The sequence below is a fragment of the Ranitomeya variabilis genome, chromosome 7 (genome assembly GCF_051348905.1).
Source record: "Ranitomeya variabilis isolate aRanVar5 chromosome 7, aRanVar5.hap1, whole genome shotgun sequence".
Lineage (NCBI taxonomy): Eukaryota > Metazoa > Chordata > Amphibia > Anura > Dendrobatidae > Ranitomeya > Ranitomeya variabilis.
The window spans coordinates 129,895,701-129,912,254 of NC_135238.1; positions in this window are offsets into that span (position 1 = coordinate 129,895,701).

Genomic DNA, 16,554 nt, shown 5'->3' on the forward strand with positions numbered 1-16,554 from the left:
AGGCATGACTTCATAGTTTTGCAGTTGTGCCATAGTCCTTCCATTTTTGTATGATGGTTTGAACCGTGCTCTGTGAGATGTTCAGAGCTATGACAATTTTTTTTGTACAACCCAACCCTGCTTTCCTCATTTACACAACTTAATCGCTGACCTGTCTGGTGGGTTCCTTGGTTTTCAAGATGCTGTTTCATCCCTAATGTTCTCAAACAAACCTCTGAGGTCTTCACAGAACAGCTGTAGTTATCCTGAGAATAATTTACACACAGGTGGACTCAATTATGTGACTTCTGGATACAGCTGGTTATTCAGGATTTTATTAAAGGGATCTCAGAATACTGCACATCACAATTTTCAGATTTATAGTTTTAAAATAATTAGAAAACCATGTATCATTTCCTTTACACTTCATGAATACTTGCTATTTTGCATTGGCATATCACATAATATCCCAATAAAATACATTTAAGTTTGTGGGTGTAACATGAAAAAAAGTGGAACGGTTCATGGGGTATGAATAAGGCAATGTGTCAGACTTAAAGGGGTTGTCCAGAATGAAGAAAACACAGGCAATTTTATAAAGTGATAAAAGATCCATCAATACATAACAGTAAACAATGGCCAGAAGGGAGAACTCGGTACTATTTTATGGCAATAGCTATGTCCTTGAAAAACCCTTTAGCATCGCCAAATTTATTAAGATACAGACGCCATTTAGTAAATTTTGTGCATCGTTGGAAAACTGAATTGAAACTACAAACTTGTAACTTATCATTCTTCTCATATGAAACCCAATATACGAAAGCCTTAGTACATATCAATAGTCAATACAATCAATCAATGGCACCTTCCATCCTTCCTGAACTCCCCTCTCTTTCTACAAGTGTACTGTATTACTGAAAGGATAGCATTGCTATCTACCAACATAGAACATTCTTCGTGGGCGCCACTTTGCCATCACTGGGAGACCCTGAACTGTACCCATGTTCAGGGGAAGCCAAGTCATTGATCGGTGCTGCCCAAAAGATTATCTTATTTTCCTAATTGAAGAAAGAAAATGTAAAAACCCAGTAATTCCTGCTATGGTTTTTGTTCTGGTTAACCAGATCTAAAATAATATGCTGTTTTTATTTCATTGAGGTTTCCTTAGCGATTCTATGTTTGTGTAGGCAGGAAATCCACTAGTAGTTTCAATCAAGTCTCATATTTGTATAGGTGTAGTTTGCATACAAGTCAAATAAAGGCAAAGTATGTTTTCATTGATCTTAGAAGAGATATCGGAGTCTCAGCGGAGCCCTGTTATGTGAGCTTCTCTCGGAGACCTGCAGGGCTTGGGTGTAATGTAGAGATTACTGGTGCGAGCACACTAATTCTTTCCTTGTACGACACAGAAATATTGTTAACTCTCATTTGTAATATCACAGGAGCTACATATTTATATGGTGAGAAGTGGACACCTTCTTTGTGCTCAGTGGATGGAAGCCACACAAAGTACCTTGCAATGCAACATGACCACATTACTGGCTCTGGGGGGATATGGCCTCGTGTAAGCCTTGCTGACAGCTATTGTAGTGTTGTCACCAGAATAAATAATGGCGAAAAGAAATGGGGCAATGTAGCTATTTATCCAGGTATAAAGCTGAGGCTGAACTGACAATTCCAGAAGTGACGTGGTGTCATGTGGTAATGTTCTTCCATCTAGTCAGAGCAAGAAGCTGACCAAAGGTGTTCATATGTAGCCTCATCCTCCCAATAACAAGCAAAAAGATGTATCTAGAACATCCAACATTTTAAAAGGTCAGATTGTGGGAAAGCTTCAGTGCACGTTTATGTCAAGTCATCATCTAGTACTTAGGGCTTACATTACAGGTCCTTCTCAAAAAATTAGCATATAGTGTTAAATTTCATTATTTACCATAATGTAATGATTACAATTAAACTTTCATATATTATAGATTCATTATCCACCAACTGAAATTTGTCAGGTCTTTTATTGTTTTAATACTGATGATTTTGGCATACAACTCCTGATAACCCAAAAAACCTGTCTCAATAAATTAGCATATTTCACCCGACCAATCAAACAAAAGTGTTTTTTAATACCAAACAAAAAAAACATCAAATAATAATGTTCAGTTATGCACTCAATACTTGGTCGGGAATCCTTTGGCAGAAATGACTGCTTCAATGCGGCGTGGCATGGAGGCAATCAGCCTGTGACACTGCTGAGATGTTATGGAGGCCCAGGATGCTTCAATAGCGGCCTTAAGCTCATCCAGAGTGTTGGGTCTTGCGTCTCTCAACTTTCTCTTCACAATATCCCACAGATTCTCTATGGGGTTCAGGTCAGGAGAGTTGGCAGGCCAATTGAGCACAGTAATACCATGGTCAGTAAACCATTTACCAGTGGTTTTGGCACTGTGAGCAGGTGCCAGGTCGTGCTGAAAAATGAAATCTTCATCTCCATAAAGCATTTCAGCCGATGGAAGCATGAAGTGCTCCAAAATCTCCTGATAGCTAGCTGCATTGACCCTGCCCTTGATGAAACACAGTGGACCAACACCAGCAGCTGACATGGCACCCCACACCATCACTGACTGTGGGTACTTGACACTGGACTTCAGGCATTTTGGCATTTCCTTCTCCCCAGTCTTCCTCCAGACTCTGGCACCTTGATTTCCGAATGACATGCAAAATTTGCTTTCATCAGAAAAAAGTACTCGGGACCACTTAGCAACAGTCCAGTGCTGCTTCTCTGTAGCCCATTTCCTGCACACGCCTGTGCACGGTGGCTCTGGATGTTTCCACACCAGACTCAGTCCACTGCTTCCTCAGGTTCCCCAAGGTCTGGAATCGGTCCTTCTCCACAATCTTCCTCAGGGTCCGGTCACCTCTTCTCGTTGTACAGCGTTTTCTGCCACATTGTTTCCTTCCAACAGACTTACCATTGAGGTGCCTTGATACAGCACTCTGGGAACAGCCTATTTGTTGAGAAATTTCTTTCTGGGTCTTACCCTCTTGCTTGAGGGTGTCAATGATGGCCTTCTTGACATCTGTCAGGTCGCTAGTCTTACCCATGATGGCGGTTTTGAGTAATGAACCAGGCAGGGAGTTTTTAAAAGCCTCAGGTATCTTTTGCATGTGTTTAGAGTTAATTAGTTGATTCAGAAGATTAGGGCAATAGGTCATTTAGAGAACCTTTTCTTGATATGCTAATTTATTGAGACAGGTTTTTGGGGTTATCAGGAGTTGTATGCCAAAATCATCAGAATTAAAACAATAAAATACCTGACAAATTTCAGTTGGTGGATAATGAATCTATAATATATGAAAGTTTAATTGTAATCATTACATTATGGTAAATAATGAAATGTAACACTATATGCTAATTTTTTGAGAAGGACCTGTACTTACTTCCACCAACACATGCGCAGCGTCATCAGGAATGGGGGATGGAGCAGGGGAACGATCGACATTGACATTGGGGGATAAAGTGTCAGCTTTCACTGCCTCCCCAAGCGATGTGAGGAAACAGTTTAGTAGACTAGTCATTGGCAAAGCAGCTGGGCCTGATGGCCTCAGTCCACGGGTCCTCAGTGCGTGCACAAACCAACTGTATTCTGTCTTCCAGTTCCTTTTTAACTGGAGCCTACAATTACAAAGGGTACCAATGCTGTGGAAGACCAGCTGCCTGGTGCCAGTTCCCAAGATCACTTTTCCGACTTCCCTACACGACTAATGTCCAGTGGCCTTAACATCGCATGCTATGAAGTAGTTGGAGAGAATAGTACTTGCCTACTTGTGCCCGAGGGTGAAGGCCTACTCTGCCCCCCTACAGTTTGCATACCAGCAGAGATTGGGGGTGGATGATGTGGTAGTGTCTCTGCTACATACAGTACATTCATTCATGGACAATGATGGAACTGCAGTGACCGCCATGTTCTTTGACTTCTCAAGTGCTTTCAATACCTTACAGCCGCCCATACTACGAAATAAGTTGACTGATATGGCAGTAGATGAGGGGATGGTGAACTGGATAAATGACGACCTGACGGACAGGCCGCAGTTTGTAAGGATGAGGAAGGTGGTATCTAGCAGTGTACGGAGCAGTGTTGGAGCCCCTCAGGGTACAGTGCTGTCGCCCTTCCTCTTCACATTGTATACAACTGACTTTCAGTATAAATCAGATCTCCGTCACCTCCAAAAATTCTCAGATGACTCAGTGATTGTAGGGGGCATTGTGGGGGATCGGGGGGAAGAGGAATATAGAAGGGTGGTTTCTTACTTTGTGGATTGGTGCCAGACTAACTGTCTAGAACTAAATGTGAAGAAAACCAAGGAGATGATGGTGAGTTATAGAAGGAAAAAGGATGATTACCGATCACTATTGCTGGCCAGGAGGTGGAGATGGTTGAGAGCCACAAATATTTGGGGGTTCACCTTGATGGCAAACTTGATTGGAGGTGTCATACATAAAAGGTTTACAAGAAGGGAAAGAGCAGACTGTACTTTCTACGGAAGCTCAGGTCGCTCAATGTGTGCAGTAAAATGCTGGAAATGTTTTACCAGTCCGTTGTGGCAAGCACCAACATTTTTGCTATCATATGCTGGGGTAGTAGTGTGCGAGTAGCTGATGCTAATAAGCTCAACAAACTTATCAAGAAGGCAAGCGCGGCTGTTGGCCTCCATCTTGACTCTTTTGAGGAGGTAGTGGAAGATAGGATTCAGAAGACGTGGAGGGCTATAATGAACAATAATACACACCCACTATACGAGCTGTTCTTGAAGCAGAAGAGCACATTCAGCAGCCGTCTAATCCTACTAAGGTGTAAGAAGGAGAAATTCAGGAAATCGTTTGTGCCTACTGCTATGGGGAGATATAACAATTTCTTAAGGATGAAAGACGACAATGACCTATGGCTGGTGCACTAATGGCAATGATCAGAGATTTAAGTACCTACATTCACCCAAATTTGCTTGTTACGTAATGTGGTTAGTCATGTGCAAGATCTGTGTCTAGTTATTACTTTATGTGATGCTATTTGTAATGTTGTAATGTTTGAAATGCTGTTTGTAACGTTGCTGTAATACCATAAGTGTATCGCATCGTATCGTATCGTATATGCCTAGTGCTCACATTTCACTTATTGGCTGCACTGTGGCTCAGTGGTTAGCATTGCAGCTTTGCAGCGTTGGGGTCTTGGGTTCAAATCCCATCAAAAACAATATCTGCAAGGAGTGTGTATGTTCTCCCCGTGTTTGGTGGGCTTCCTCTGAGTTCTTGGGTTCCCCCCACACTCCAAAGATACAGTATAAGGATAGGGAATTTATATTGTGAGCCCCAATGGGGACAGAAATTATGATGTATGTAAAATGCTGTGTGATATGATTGTGCTATATAAGTAAAGAGGAATGAGGTTTGATGCTTTTATGTATAAATAGTATAGAAAAAAGTCTAGTGAATCTTTAAGGGTTTGTCCCTTAAACAACATGTAACACTTATTTTCAGAATAGAATGTGGTAAATGAATAACTGTTGGGTTTATGGCTTCAGGGACACCCCATAAATAGGGATCCCTAAGTTCATTGTGTGAATGGAGCAGCAGTGGTCATGTGCGACCACCACTCCTACTATACACAGTGAATGGAGCATTGGTTGTACACTGCTGCTCATTTCACATACAGGACTTTATTATAAGGATGAATGGATGCTCTAATAGTAACACAGATAGAGGGGGGCCCCTGTACAAGAACAATATATGGGGCCCACTGCAGTTCAATGTAAGGGAAAATTGTTGTGACCATGCTATTACTCTTTCATCTCATTGGAGACCATTGTGGGTTCAGTATCTCATTAGCTCTTTCGGGATTCATGGTGGCAGCACCTTATCAGGCAACACCAGAGGTGGTGACACCCGAACATATTGTGTTACAATAACACAGGATATTACTATGCAAAAGGGGTTAACAGAATATTAGGCAGCCAAGTCAAGACAGGCTAAACAAATATCACACCCTTAGCAGGAGAATAATCCTATTTTAATCTCCTTCCTGTGCTGATGTATAGGCACTTCTTGTCAGACGCAAGAGTGGAGCTTTTCCTGTAGATATTCAGCTTGTAATAAAAACAATTAGCAGGATTCAGACAAAAGTACAAATGTTAAATAAGCACAAATGGAAGAGCAAACACAGCAGCATCGGAGCTGAGTATACAGCCACCTTGTTGGCTTTTGTACTATTGTCAGGTTATTATATTAGTACACAACAGTGATTTGCCTCACACAGAGGGAAAGTTAAATATGAAGTTGGGATTATGAAGTGAAGAGTAGCTTAGCTCTCAAAATATAAACTTTGCATCATATGTTAACATGATCGTCGACTTAATGCATGTTTGGAGAACAGAAAAAATGTATTCTGTAATCAAAATTGTTGGGTTCGGCTGACTTTAAAGTGTATGTGAGGCCTTAAAGGGAACTTGTCAGTCGCTTCGTTCTGCACAAACCACAGGCAGCAAGAATTAGAGTATGGCTGTGTAAGAGGTGTGGACTGCGACTGTCGTATTCCTACCCCTGAAGACACCAATCGTGTGTGTATTGTATAATGTGTATAGTGTCCTGCGTCTTTTGTATGTATTGTGTCATGTGATGTTTGCCTATGTAATGGGTAGTAATTTATAATGTAGGATGTGATAATGTAAGATAAGTAATATTGGTGGTGTACAGTATTTGATAGCATAGGTGAAGACTTAGGTTAGGACTTAGGACATAAGATAGGCAGGATAAATTAGTGACTGCAGTTAAGTAATGACATTAGGGTAAGGATAGAGTTAATGTTTGTGACTAACCCGTAATGGGAGGGGCTTTGTGTTAGGGCAAGTGACTGCTTCCTGTTAACTACTAATTAAAGGAGACTAAGGGACAAGGGAGTAGCGTGTCCATGTATTGGTAGAAGACGAGCCAGAGTGGACCTTAAAGGAGTCCTTGAATAGGACGACATGTCATGAGAAACCCTGAGCTTGCTAAATGACAAAGGTAATGGTCCTAAACAGTATTGAGTTCAAGGGACTAGTGGGGGTCAAATCCAACCACTCGTATAATGTGAGTGTAGATAGACTATAAATCGCAACCTAGTATTGGCCATTTAATAAATACTAAAGTGCAATATAATCATCATTAAGGCCAGAAAATAGCTGACACATAGACTAAATATCCATCAATACAAAACTATGCTGTGAAGGTAAATAAGACTGTAATACCTGAGCCAAGGATGGTGCCACTTCCCAAATGTGTGTTCCGCCGGTGTGTCTTCTTCTGGGGGAGTGGCATCATGGCAACCCTCAGCTCCTTAAAAATGTGACATGTCCAATCACATACCAGATGCCATAAGTTTGACGTAATTAAAAGAGAGCTTTTGAATGGCGCATGAATCCCCGACGTCAAGCCGCAATCAGCATCACCGAGGACATCACAAGGGGCGGGGATTCTGTGAAGACACATGGCACCCCCCACATGTGATCGCGTGAGCGGAACCACAGCCATATGACCAACCTGCAGTTATGGCTAGACACCATCGGTGGTGCCAAGGAACGGGACATCGGCGCCCATGCACTCCAGCAACCAAAAATGGACTTAGCCTCAAAATGTAATAAATAGAGAACCATATAAAAGACAACTGTAAGTTGTATGTAACCAATATCAAAACCATATGTATAACTGTACAAAATAAAAAAGGGATGAAACATATTTAATATAATAAAAAGTTATATCTAATAAGTGTGTGCGCATAATTGAGAATACATACTTTAATATCATTATACGGAGTGCATATACTGTATATATAGATAATCATGTGGACAATGGTAAAGAATCAGAAATGTGATATGTGTTATAATCTGCCAAAGTCAGTGATCTAATATCCATAATGTAAAATGTGATTAAATCTAAACACAAAAATAGGGAGTCAATGTGGAACTGAATACCTAAAAAAATTACAAGTGAAAACTAGGGTACATAAAAAATGTAACCGAAAATGTGTTGATCGTGTAAATGAAACGCAAAGAATTATTGTAATGATAATTACCGTAAAGATACTAAAAATAAACACCAAAACTACAATAAAATTGCTGTAAAGTGTGTAAATAAATGTGTGAACAATTACGGTACTACAGTGAAGTGTACAAAAAATTGTAGCTGTGGTATAACGGACGAAGGGTGTAAAATTTTGACATACAATGATAAGAATATATTATATAGATATATAGATACAGTTCCTAATATGGAGACCCATAGGATTCGAAGCATGTAGTATGTAAACAATCTATCATGATCAAATTTAGGAGAAAAAAAGGGGGGTTTCTTATAAGATAAACACGGTAACCCTTATGGCCTGGTGAAGACATAATTTGGTTCTCTGAAAGAACATCTATAGGAAGGGACCATATCGGGAAGGAGAAGAAAAAGGGACGGGGAAATAAATTCCACATACACTTTTTTTGAAAAGTATATAACACAATTTAGTAATGTCCTTTCTAGTAGCTCCATAAGTGGATCGACAATCCAAGGGTGATGTAGCACATCTATAAAGTCTGTATTCAAGATGGACCCATTATATAAACCATATACAAATATGATGCCGAGAAATAATACCAATGTATTGGAAGAATGTTCAGAGAAACGGAGGACAACTCAAAGATTTGTTCAAACCATGTGGTAAGGTGTATAGTGTCCAGATCCATTGGGATTCCTTCTAGGCAAGAAGACAACTAAGATTTCCACCTCGAAGGTCTGAGTGAATGTGGTCAATGTCTTTGATGTGGAGGCCTGATGAATCACAAGAGTGGTGCAATTAAATGTGTTTAGGGATGGTCTAAAGATGGTCAACATTGTCTTTTGTTGCAGCGGCAAGAATATCCTTTACATGTTCTCGTGCTCTAATTTTTAGCGCTCGTGTAGTAAGACCTATATAAATTTATGAGCATGGACATATTGCTTGATAAACAGCAATTCGTGTAGAGCAGGGGTGGGCAATTAATTTTCCCAAGGGGCCACATGAGAGACCGTGACTGTTGTGGAGAGTCGAACCAATAGGCCAAAATTAATTTTGCTCAATATTAATAATGATATATTATAATTATTATATTATTGAGAATTTTATTAATATTAATTGAGTCACTTTATATAGAGCAGAATTTAATATGCTGACATCCCCCTATATATCTTTTGAACCTGAGTACAGCCCCTTCTGTATATCATATAAGCCCCCCAACAGCACCTTATATGCGGCATGAGCCCCACACAGCCTCCCCATATACAGCATGAGCCCCACACAGCCTCCCTATATACACTGCATGAGCCCCGCACAGCCTCCCCCATGTGCAGCATGTCACCCCCACAGCCTCCCCATGAGCAGCACCATGTGCAGCACCATGTCACCCCCATGTCACCCCACTATGTGCAGCACCATGTCACCCCCTTAGCCTCCCCATGCCCACCCAAATAGCCCATACACTTGAGAAAATAAAAGACCACCACATGCTCACCTCGGTCCCATTCCCTGGTGCTCTGCTCCTCTCCCTGCCTCCAGCACGCAGACTCTCCGAAGTACACTGCTGACGTGATGAAAAGACGTCATCGTGTCAGCTGTTTCACATGCTGATTGCTGGAGGAAGTGGCCAGAGGCCCCTCCTCCACCAAAGGCAGAGGTATATCTAGGTTTTCTGGTACCCAAGGCAAGAATTTAGTTTGGCGTCCCCCCTTCCCAAGTACCCATGCAATGGAGGCCATGGCGGTAGTCATGGCTGAGGGTGGTAGTAATAGCACACCCTGGCTCTCCGTCACATAAATACGTTGTCCCTTCTGTTGTGTGTTGGATGGCTCACTTACTTGCACATCAGAATCCTTTGCACATCATTTCCTTTCCCTGTGTCATCCCTTACACCCCAGGAATATCGCAGGGTCATACCATTGTTTCCGATACCACAGCGTTCTGTCTGGCCAGCCAAACTACCTTCAGGAGTTCCGTGTCCATTTCACCCAGGATATTTAGGCGTCTTCCCACGTAGTTTACTGCAACCATGCTGAAGCCCTATATTCCTTCGTCTCCCAAATGACCATTGCTCCTAGGCCCTGGATGAGCTGGGCTCCTTTACTAGAATGTTGCGTTGCACAGCTGCCCTGTCCGGGCTCCAAGGCCCTACTACCCCAATTCAGGAGGCCCTCTCTATCTTATACAATCCATGCGGCCTGGGGGATGGAAAGGGACTCTCTCCTTTTCAATAAAAATGTGGCTAGCCGAGGGACGAGGTGTCGCGGAGCATGGGTCTGGATTCTGGGGCCTGGGACTGAAGCTCACTCACCGCCATCTGCCTAAGCATCCCGGCCGTGACCGCTCTGCGACTGTCAGATCTTTTCGCCACAGCAGCTGCACACTCTGGTTCAGACTCCTCCATTTCTGGCTCTGGCTCCTCTGGGCCGACTCTCCCTCTAGTTCACCGGTCTTTTCCAGCTCATGATGATGCTCCAGCTCTGGCAGCTGACAGCTCCATTCGTCTGCAGGTACGGGGAACCCAGTGGGCCAATATTCGTTGGCCACTCCACTCAATCTTCCGTTCCGGGTCTTCTTCTCCACCTGCCACCACTTCCATTCAATGCGGCCTATGCCACCATAGCAACGTGTGTAGGAGTGGTCCATCGCTGCTGGTGCTTTGTCTTGCAATGGCACCACACAGCTGCATATGGGATCTTCTTCTGGACCCTACCCATTCCAGGGGGAAGCTGCTTCCGGCTGCTCCAACGTTCTGCATCAGACCCCACCCGTCCTTTTAGGATCCACAGAAAGGGGCGAGACTTTCTTGTCTTCCATCACGCCCACAATGGGCAGGCACTGCAACCTGGGCATGAATCTCCAGCCTAGACCGCTGACTCTGCCCAATGGAATTTCACGCCATCTCCACGTCAGGATGTCCACGAGGGGTGGGGTTGGAGTTGTCCTCAGTCTCAGCGCCATTTTCCACCATATTCAGAGTCACCATCTTTCAGGGCATATTGTTTTGTCACAGTCAAGGTAGTTGTCACATTCCGGGCATCTTTCACATTAGAGGCATCTCTACATTGCAAGGTTGCTGGATCCTGCCGTACTACGCCAAGTGCAACGGAGGCCAGGGAGGTAGTCGTGGCTGAGGGTGGTAGTAATAGCACACCCTGGCTCTCCGTCACATAAATACATTGTCCCTTCTGTTGTGTGTTGGATGGCTCTCTTACTTGCACATCAGAGTCCTTTCCAGTCTGCTAGGGGTTTCCTTTCCCAAATATCATCAAAGACAGGCAGAGTCCAAATCCAGTTTTAACCCCTCTCTGACCTTAGACATACTATCCCGTCGAGGTGACCTGGGCCTATCTGACCCTCAACGGGATAGTACGTCATATGCGATAAAAAGCGCTCACGGGGGGAGCGCGGCTGATCGCCGCCGGGTGTCAGCTGATTATCACAGCTGACATCCAGCACTATGTGCCAGGAGCGGTCACGGATCGCTCCTGGCACATTAACCCCCGGAACACTGCGATCAAACATGATCGCAGTGTTCCGGCGGCAAAGGGAAGCATCGCGCAGGGAGGGGGCTCCCTGCGTGCTTCCCTGAGACCCTCGGAGTCTCCTACCTCCTCCTCCCTGCAGGCCCGGATCCAAAATAGCCGCGGGGGGCCTTCCGGGTCCTTCAGGGAGGTGGCCTCCCTGCACTGCCTGTCAGATCGCTGATCTGACTCAGTGCATTGCAAAGTGTCAGATCAGCGATCTGTCACTATAATGTGATGTCCCCCCCTGGGGCAATGTAAAGAAGTAAAAAAAAAATATTTACAAGTGTAAAAAAAAAAAATCTTAAATAAAGAAAAAAAAAATATTGTTCCAATAAATACATTTCTTTGTCTAAATAAGAAAAAACAATAAAAGTACACATATTTACTATCGCCACGTCCGTAACGACCCGACCTATAAAATTGTCCCACTAGTTGACCTCTTCAGTGATCACCGTAAAAAACCAAAACATCGCTTTATTATCATACCGCCGAACAAAAAGTGGAATAACACGCAATCAAAAAGACGGATATAAATAACCATGGTACCGCTGAAAACGTTATCTTGTCCCACAAAAAAACGAGCTGCCATACAGCATCATCAGCAAAAAAATAAAAAATGTATAGACCTCAGAATAAAGCGATGCAAAAATAATTATTTTTTATATAAAATCTATTTTATCGTGTAAAAGCGTCAAAACATAAAAACATGATGTAAATGAGGTATCGCTGTAATCATACTGACCCAAAGAATAAAACTGCTTTATCAATTTTATGAAATGTGGAATGGTATAAACACCCCCCCAAAAGAAATTCACGAATTGCTGTTTTTTGTTCATTCTGCCTCACAAAAATCGGAATAAAAAGTGATCACATGCCCGAAAATGGTACCAATAAAAACGTCAACTCGTCCCGCAAAAAACAAGACCTCATATGACTCTGTGGACCAAAATATGGAAAAATTATAGCTCTCAAAATGTGGAGACACAAAAACTATTTTTTGCAATAAAAAGTGTCTTTTAGTGTGTGACCGCTGCCAATCATAAAAATCCGCTAAAAAACCCGCTATAAAAGTAAATCAAACCCCCCTTCGTCACCCCCTTAGTTAGCGAAAAATAATAAAATTTAAAAAATGTATTTCTTTCCATTTTCCCATTAGGGTTAGGGTTAGTGTTGGGGCTAAAGTTAGGGTTAGGGTTGGGGCTATAGTTAGGGTTAGGGTTAGGGTTGGGGCTAAAGTTAGGGTTAGAGTTGGGGCTAAAGTTAGGGTTAGGGCTACAGTTAGGGTTGGGGCTACAGTTAGGGTTGGGGATACAGTTAGGGTGAGGGTTGGGGCAACAGTTAGGGTTAGGGTTGGGGCTACAGTTAGGGTTATGGTTGGGGCTAAAGTTAGGGTTAGGGTTGGAGCTAAAGTTAGGGTTGGGATTAGGGTTAGGGTTGGGATTAGGGTTAGGGTTGGGATTAGGGTTGGGGCTAAAGTTAGGGTTAGGGGTGTGGTTAGGGTTGTGGTTAAGGTTGGGATTAGGGTTAGGGGTGTGTTTGGGTTAGGGTTTCAGTGAGAATTGGGGGGTTTCCACTGTTTAGGCACATCAGGGGCTCTCTAAACGCGACATGGCATCCGATCTCAATTCCAGCCAATTCTGCGTTGAAAAAGTAAAACAGTGATCTTTCCCTTCCGAACTCTCCTGTGTGCCAAAACAGTGGTTTACCCCCACATATGGGGTATCAGCGTACTCAGGACAAATTGCACAACAACTTTTGGGGTCCAATTTCTCTTGTTACCCTTCGTAAAATAAAATAAATTGGAGCTAAAGTAAATTTTTTGAGAAAATAAGTTAGATGTTCATTTTTTTTAAACATTCCAAAAATTCCTGTGAAGCACCTGAAGGGTTAATTAACTTCTTGAATGTGGTTTTTGAGCACCTTGAGGGGTGCAGTTTTTAGAATGGTGTCACACTTGGGTATTTTATATCATATAGACCCCTCAAAGTGACTTCAAATTTGATGTAGTCCCTAAAAAAATGGTGGTGTAAAAATGAGAAATTGCTGATCAACTTTTAACCCTTATACCTCCCTAACAAAAAAAATTTGGTTCCAAAATTGTGCTGTTGTAAAGTAGACATGTGGGAAATGTTACTTATTAAGTATTTAGTGTGACATAACTCTGTGATTTAAGGGCATAAAAAATCAAATTTTCAAAATTTTTGCCAAATTTCCATTTTTTTCACAAATAAACGCAGGTAATATCTAAGAAATTTTACCACTCACATGAAGTACAATATGTCACGAGAAAACAATGTCAAAATCACTGGGATATATATATATATATATACTGTATATTATACATCATAGCAGCATTATGATACAAGGCATTATACAACATAACCACATAGATACAGTGGGGAAAAAAAGTATTTAGCCAGCCACCAATTGTGCAAGTTCTCCCACTTAAAAAGATGAGAGAGGCCTGTAATTGACATAGGTGGACCACAGCTATGAGAGTCAAAATGAGAAAGCAAATCAAGAAAATCACCTTATCTGATTTGGCAAGATTTATTTTGCAAATTATGGTGGAAAATATGTATTTGGTCATTAACAAAAGTTCATCTTAATATTTTGTTATATATCCTTTGTTGGCAATGACAGAGGTCAAACATTTTCTGTAAGTATTCACAAGGTTGACATGTTGGTATGGTAAGGTTGCTAAAGCAGTGATGTTTTGGGCCTGTCACTGGGCAACACAGACTTTCAACTCCCTCCAAAGGTTTTCTATAGGGTTGAGATCTGGAGACTGGATAGGCCACTCCAGAACCTTCATATGCTTCTTACGAATCAACTCTTTCGTTGCCCTGGTGGTGTGCTTGGGATCATTATCTATCATGCTAAAAGACCCATCCACGTTTCATCTTCAATGCCCTTGCTGATGGAAGGAGGTTTGCACTCAAAATGTCATGATTCATGGCCCCATTCATTCTTTCATGTACACCAATCAGTTGTCCTGGTCCCTTTGCAGAGAAACAGCCTCAAAGCATGATGTTGCCACCCACATGCTTCACAGTAGGTATAGTGTTCTTTGGATGCAACTCTGCCTTCTGTCTCCTCCAAACACAATGAGCTTTGTTTCTACCAAACAGTTCTACTTTGGTTTCATCAGACCACATGACATTCTCTCTATACTCTTCTGCATAATCCAAATGCTCTCTAGCAAACTTCAGATGGGCCCGGACATGTACTGGTTTAAGCAGGGGGACACATCTGGCACAGCAGGATCTGAGTCTCTGACAGCGTAGTGTGTTACTGATGGTAACCTTTGTTACGGTGGTCCCAGCTCTATTCAGGTCATTCACTAGGTCCCTCATGTGGTTCTAGGATTTTTGCTCACCGTTCTTATGATCATTTTGACCCCACAGGGTGAGTTCTTGTGCAGGGCCCCCGAGTCCTGGTCGTTGCAGTAATGTCGCTCTGCCACTAAGGGGAGTGATGTTACGTCTGATTGCACTAAAGGAGTTCACCTGACCAGGTATCACAGTCACACATTACACTTCACACTCTGGCCACCAGGGGGAGCAAAGGGTTCTATGTATTAGGCCACTCCTCACACTCTGGTAAAACTGGGGGTTGGATAGGAAGTTAGGCAGAAGCTGACTTGGTTTTGCCCAGGCAACATCCTGTGAGAGAGGGAGTTCCTGGGAAGATTCAGGGGGGTCTCTGTCAGGGGTGGGATCCTGACAGTGGCCTAGCGAAAAGGACAGATCGTTACGGAGCCGCGCCTGCACCCTTTGCGGCGGCATCTTAAGAAAGGACATGAAGCGAGGTTTATTGTGGAGAAGTGAGAAACGAGATCACAGCACAAAGGAGAATAGAACCAGTAGGAGTCGTGCCCTAAGACCGTGGCAACATCCTACTGAGGCGCGTAGCCGGTGGCCGGAACGCCGAGGAAGTATTGGGCTCCAAGCATTACTTCAAACCAACGGCAGGACAGTTAACTTTAGGTTGGCTGTCTCACCTAATTCACCTAAGCAGACAACGGAGGCAATTGTGGGAGATGGGCATCTCTAGGGTCTCTATAAAATAAATCCAGGCATACCCTGTCATACGGGTGCGTCCTAGCCATATCATCTGGGGGACGGAGAGAGAAAGAACATCAGAAACAGACACAACAGTTGTGAGGATTATCCCGTGGTGCTCAGCAGGTAAGTACTACAACACACAGGCGCTAGTAGGTAGGCACTGATTTCCAGCTGCAAAGGGAACTCTGGATGTGCCTTCGGACCGGCCGGTCTCAGCCAGCCCTGTTAGCAGTGCTCTGGATTGCAGATTCCGAAGCCTTCAGTAAAGAGGTAAAGAGACTGCAACCCTGTGTCCTCGTTATTCATCGCGCCTTGCACCACGCACCATCATCACCCTTTCATTGGACGCCCCTTAGCAGGGTCACGGACCGGGTCTAGCCACCGTGACAACCCCAGGACCGAGACAGAGATGCCCGGTACCGAGTACCCCACGGCCCTGCGTCTGGGGGTGCTCCACTTGCATGGAGCCCTGATTGAGGGAATGTTAGGAGTCGAGTTCCCGCTGCTACACAGGGGGAATCTCGAGCTGTGTCTGCTGCGGTCTCCCACTCTGCATCGGCCGCATTGGAGCCTGCTCAGCGGAGACGTCAGTCCCAGCATCTCACTGAGTCTGATACTGTGCAAAGGGTTACTGCTGTCTCTCCAGGCTCTGCTATTGTACCCTGCACTGATCTGCGGCGAGCAGGCTTTTCTGGGACTAAGTCCTGCTGAGCATGCCCAGGCTAAGATCTCTCAGTGGAGATCAAGGGTCACATGCTCAAGTACTGCAGCAACTTCCATTGGTCCTCCAGGAAGGTCCTCTACCTGATCAAGTTCTGTGGCAGCCTTCCATTGGTCCTTCTTGGAAGGTCCTGTAGGTGCTGCAGCTATATAAGGTTCTCATGACCGCACGGCCATGCGCTAGTGTCAAATATGTACGAG